This window comes from Orbicella faveolata, unplaced genomic scaffold (genome assembly GCF_042242905.1).
Source record: "Orbicella faveolata isolate gen_17 unplaced genomic scaffold, um_ofav_v1 contig_48, whole genome shotgun sequence".
Taxonomy (NCBI): domain Eukaryota; kingdom Metazoa; phylum Cnidaria; class Anthozoa; order Scleractinia; family Merulinidae; genus Orbicella; species Orbicella faveolata.
This window is the reverse complement of record NW_028301578.1, coordinates 6,811,553-6,817,552: the sequence shown is the minus strand read 5'-3', so window position 1 is coordinate 6,817,552 and position 6,000 is coordinate 6,811,553. Positions and strand designations below refer to the sequence as shown.

Sequence of the window (6,000 nt, the reverse complement as noted above, 5' to 3'; positions counted from 1 at the left end):
TTCTCCATATATATATATCCAGTTTTCTTTCATCGTAGTGGTAGCTGTAAAAACTTGGTGCGTGGGAACACTTTACCCCACGCAGTAAAGGAAGCTGTCTATTACATCCTTAAACCATCGGGGCTCATCATTAACTTGAATGGTTTCTTTTTTGGCATGCGTCAATCTAGGGCGAGTCTCACTTTTCTTTACTTTACTATTAATTACAATTAGCTAATATATTTAGTCAAAGGTGTAGATGACTTTTGATTCTCAGAGGGCACGGAGTTCTACTGGCAATGGAGAATCCTAACAAAACCATTCAGGTTTTGCTTTGCTCTGTCCATTTATCTGGAAAGCATCTGCTTTTCCTTGCTGCATTTAACTATTTTCTCTCCATCACCGCTATCCTGGGAAACACTGTAATCCTAGTTGCGTTGCACAAGGAATCCTCCCTCCATCCGCCATCAAAACTACTGTGCAGCTGCCTCGCAGTCACCGATCTTTTGGTTGGAATTATTTCCCAACCAGTCCTCGCTGTCTATTTTACGTTGATTGGAATAGCAGAAGATAACTTGATTGATCTTTGTGTGTTCTCCGCAACCATTGCTGCCCTCACTTTTACAATTCTAACTGCAGTGTCCATGCTAACAATGAGTGCAATAAGTGTGGACAGACTCCTCGCTCTGTTGTTGGGATTGAGATATAGGCATGTCGTAACTTTAAAGCGAGTTCGAGCTTTAGTTCTCTCCTTCTGGATTGCCAGCGCTGCCTTTACTCTGATTATGATTAAGAATTTCGCTATTTTAAAAATGTACGGTTATACTTTAAATTCACTATGCCTTTTGGTCTCGCTCTGTTGTTATTCGAAAATCGTCTTCTCTCTTCGACATCATCAAGCTGCAATACAAGATCAGGTTCACCAAGAACAACCAAATGGAGAAACGGCACAGAACATGCAACAGTACCGAAAGACCGTATCTACTGCAGTGTGCATTCTGTTGACCTTAGTAGTATGTTATCTGCCGTACAGTATAGTTTTAGCGATAGTTACAAAAAACGGATCCTCCCCATTTCTTCACGCAATTTGGGCATTTACAACAACTCTTGTTTGTTGAAACTCGTCTTTAAACCCGATTCTTTATTTTTGGAAGATCAAAGAGGTGAGACAAGAAGTAAAGAACACGATCAGGCAGATTTTATGTCACAAATTAGTTTTAATACATTTTTTTTATCTTATAGTTTGATTTAAGATCTAAGAATCATGTTAATTTGAACTTATTCGGTGGACAGCAAAATAAATATAAAAAGGAAGAGCAATCGGAAGGCAACTCCTATGTTTGGCATGATTGCAATTAGTAATTTTTAATTAAAATTTTACCTTAAATTTACCATAGCAACTGTGGGTATATCCCATAGATAATTCAAGCAAGGCTGAATTGAGTCAGAAACTTTACATTTATTTATCTTTAATTTAAGGGGAAGTGGAATGAGATAAGTTTCATTGCCAAAAATTACAGTATTAGGAAAACGATTATAAAATCGATGTTTGTAATCTGCAAATAGATTCAAATATCTTAAACCATTTAAACAAGGGCACTTTGAAATCCTCGCAACTTTAAGGATATACCCGTAACTTGTGAAAGTCTCAAGCTATATAAGCATCATATTTATTTTAGTATTTATGTTTTATCAAATAAACTTTTATATAAAAAGTAAAAAAAAATACACCTTCTATAACATTAAAATCAAACAATATATTTCCTTTTAAGAAAACGATTTTTAATGAAATCGGTTTATTTAACCTGCCAATAAATTCTTATATCATAACCCTATTCAAACCGGGCAGTTTGAAACCCTTGCAATTTTGAGGAAAAACGCGTAACTTGTGAAAGTCTCCAGTTATGACAATTAATCAACCCCCCCCCCCCCCTTGCTTCTCTTAAAATAAGGACAACAACAACTTTGTGTGGCTGAAAATGGGGAAGTGGGTGACAGAGTGCTCAGTTAATATTTTAGCCCTATGAACCCCTGGAGTGTCAAGAAAACAAAACCTACAGCCCAAGGAGATGTAGACAGTGGATGGAGAGAAGGGAGTAGGCCTGCACTCAGGGCCACTGTAAACATTCCTGGGTAGAGAGGAGGGAGTGGACCTCCTCTCTGACTGGAGGGAGTGGGCCTCCACTAACCTAACTCCAGGGAGTAAAATTGGAGGGAGTTGGCCTCCGAAAATCGAGTCTATGGTGGCAAGAGTGTGACGAGAGGAGCACTTCATCCCCACAAAATGCAAAGCATTCCCCCCATTGACGAGCCACTGGAAAAATCTAGTTAGTCCAAGAATAACAATATCCAGTATAATAATCTTCATTTCATTTAAAAACAATTTATGATGCCTTTTATTTTGCGAGGATTGAGGAAGTTTACACTATGTCAGAAATATATATTTGCGAGATGGGTCCGAAAGGAGGGGGGGGGGGGGGGAGAGGGGGGGATTGAGCTGAAGAGTACATTTCATCAGAGCTGCTGGTGATGTATAAAAAACCTCCCAAAACAAAAGGCATTTGTGTCACTTGGAATAACAGGCTGGCCAACTTATAACAGGCTAACTAGCTGTTGGGGGACCTGTGCCAGAACAGAGGGTGGGGTTTTTATGTACCTTTCAAAACAGTCAGAGGACCAACGACCCAGAACCTTAATAAGCCATGGGGGTAAATTGGCTGAAGCGGCTGTCATAGCTGCGCCTATCCGGAAACTGTGCCCAACACACTACGAGATTCATGAGGATCTGAAATCATGGACCCCTGCCGATGTTCTACGGTTGAACCATAGAACATCGGCAGAGGTCCTAGTTTATTCGACACGTAGCTTAACAGTGGGAATGAAATTCCTTGACGCCTCTTCGAAAGAAACGTGTTAAGAAATCAATTTAATCAGACCGCGATCTGACAACAGAAACACGAACCCGTCAAGTTGATCGAATGAATACAGGGTCAGAAACAAGGGCACAAACAGACATTTTCATTTTTCTTATTTATCTGCAAAGACAAAACACAGAGATTATTCAGCGGATAAATTGAAAAACCTGCCGCTTCAGATGCCGGTAAATGTATTTGCTAATAGAGGACGCTTCTTCGCCGTAAACAAAACAACACGGTGTCCTTGGGCATCGCAGGAATTAAATTCGGTGTTCAATTAATGTTTGATTGGTCAGGAGTGAGTTTTTTTGCAATCGCTTCTTTCCATTCAAAACAACTCGCAAAATATGGCACACGAACCGCTCGAAATAAAGTAAGAACAAGAATTTCAACAGGTATTTTTACTAAGTATAACGGCGTACTATTCTATTCACAAATTTAAACAATAGCCTTTAAATCTGGCCGGAACTCTGGATAGACTGATCACTTAATGGACATTACAAACCTTTCTAAAGCGGTAAATACTGCTCCTACGGCTCAGTCCCCTTTTACCAGTTAAGATCTCTGGTGCGAAGATTTGTACGGAGTTTCTTAGTTTCGACAGCAAGAGATTTTCGTTTGGAGAAGTGACGAAATCATAAGTTTGGCTCTACTTGTTCTTAGATCTACGTGACATGTCCCCTTTGTTAAAAGGAATCTAAAATAAGGAAGTCATTAGAGAAACATTTCGACACAAAGCAACCTGGAAATGATACACCAAGCAGAACTGAGTTTTCGTTACCAAATAAAACAGCTCCGAAGGTTCATCCTCGCCTTCTAAAAGAGCGTGATCTGCAGTATTTGGAACAGCTGACAGAAATAGCGGAGGGAATCGGCTTTACGTACAATGCCAATGCTCCCGGTAAGTACTTTTGAGTACTTAAATTGTGCCGCAAATTTTTAGAAAATTGCCGCACAATGAGTTGACAACATCACGTTCTAATTACCAGGGCCGAGAAATGTAGAACTTTTAAATTATCCTGGCAAAGAGACAGTCAACATGGTCAAACGCGAGACGAGCAAAAAGCGCGACTTGCGTGTGGTGATATAAGAAAAAAGAGAAACTGTCAAGCCTCGTATCTCCTTTAAGTCGCTTGCACTCGAACGAGAAAAGGGTCGTCTCCTCAACTGTGAGGTCGTGCTGCCCTGGAAGCTACAAAGAAAAAGAAAACTACAAAGCAAGCCTCTCTTCACTCTCTGAAATAATAATTGGTGAGAAGGGCAAGGTAGAGAAACTTGGGAGTGTTGCGAACTAATAAATTATGGTGTCCCGTGTTGGACACTTTCACTTATGGATACTAACTGTGGGACTCTATGTTGGAAAAGTACATCGTCAGGCAGCATAAAAGATATTTAAGGGACTAATGGTACACTAATCTCTCAGTTCCCTGGATTTTTCTTCTGCTCAGCTCAGATAAATCACATTTAATAATGACAACTGTATTTCATTATTCCAGGCAAACTATTAATATTTAAATCCTCAAAATTATGCATGAAAGTATAATTTAATGAGCTTGACTGTTAGTTCCCAATGAAACACCCGGAGAATAAATTCTCACAGAACCACAGCCTAAAGAGGCTAGGCTGCTCTGCTGCTTCAGGGATTAAGCCAAACAATGTCATTTGGATGTCAATACAATTAATATTTAAATCCTCAAAATTATGCATGAAAGTATAATTTAATGAGCTTGACTGTTAGTTCCCAAAGAAACACCCGGAGAATGAATTCTCACAGAACCACAGCCTGAAGAGGCTAAGCTCCTCTGCTGCTTCAGGGATTGAGCCAAACAATATCATTTGGGTGTCAGTACAATTACTGTAACATTTAAATCCTCAACTTTATGCATGAAAGTATATTTAAATGAGCTTCACTGTTAGTTCCCAATGAAACACCCAGAGAATAAATTCTCACAGAACCACAGCCTAAAGAGGCTAAGCTGCTCTGCTGCTTCAGGGATTAAGCTAAACAATATTGTTTTGGTATCGAAACAATTAAGATTTAAATCATTGATAAAAAATTATGTATTAATGTTTAATTTCAGTAAGCCTGACATTTTCTTCCCAATGAAACACCCGGAGAATGAATTCTCACAGAACCACAGCCTAAAGAGACTAAGCTGCTCTGCTGCTTCAGGGATTAAGCCAAAACAATATCATTTAGGTGTCAACACAATTAAAATTTAAATCCTCAAAATTATGCATGAAAGTATATTTAAATAAGCTTGACGGTTAGTTCCATATGAAACACCCGGAGAATATATTCTCAAAGAACCACAGCCTAGAGAGGCTAAGCTGCTCTCTTGCTTCAGGGATGAGACTTAACAATATTTGGTGCCAAATCAAAATTAAATTCTCAAGTTTAGTAATATTTTAATAATAAATTAGTAATCAATTAGTAATAAAATGAACATTTAAAATATTTTTAAGTGTATCTAGTGGTCAAAATTCAATAGATGTGTAACCTTGAATAGGCAGGGCAAAAAAAAATGCTTAATGTAGCCATTACGTAGTGTTTGAAACTACACTCACTGTAACACTTGTGTTTTAGTGACAATGACAACAATAGCCTTACTCGCTGTGATGCAATGAGGACTTACACTCACTTCATTTTTAGCCGAGGATCGTTCCTAGGACCATTTACCATTTTTCGAACTCTTTCAAGGCTTCCAACGGTTGTTTAACCAGACTTGCTTCGACATTGCAGAGCTTGAACACGCTTTATATTTTCTGGTGAAGGTGGCGGCGTCTCGAGCAAGTAGGCGGAAAACTCATCAGTTCCCGCCATTTCATCGATTGGAAGGGAATTTATCAAAGTTTGATTGTTTTGAACTCCACTGAAACGATCATTCATCGCCTTGTAGATTTTTACCGTCGAATTGGGTTAGCAAGAATGCCAGAACTAGTGGAAACCGACCGTATACCTTTTCCTTTCCGAGCCAAACCATCGAGGTCCATCGACCTTGGCGCCAAATGTGATCGATTTCGTAAGGTCAGTGCAAACTTCAACAATACCATGGATAAACTGTTCTTGCTACGGTAGTTATAGGATTCGGTCTGTAAGACAATT

The 6,000-nt window shown here is 39.1% G+C and overlaps 1 pseudogene; it reads left to right on the top strand.

Annotated features, from left to right (window-relative positions):
• Positions 1-223: 223 nt before the first annotated feature.
• LOC149096218 (melanocyte-stimulating hormone receptor-like) lies at positions 224-1,755 on the top strand (annotated as a pseudogene).
• The last annotated feature ends 4,245 nt before the right edge of the window (positions 1,756-6,000 follow it).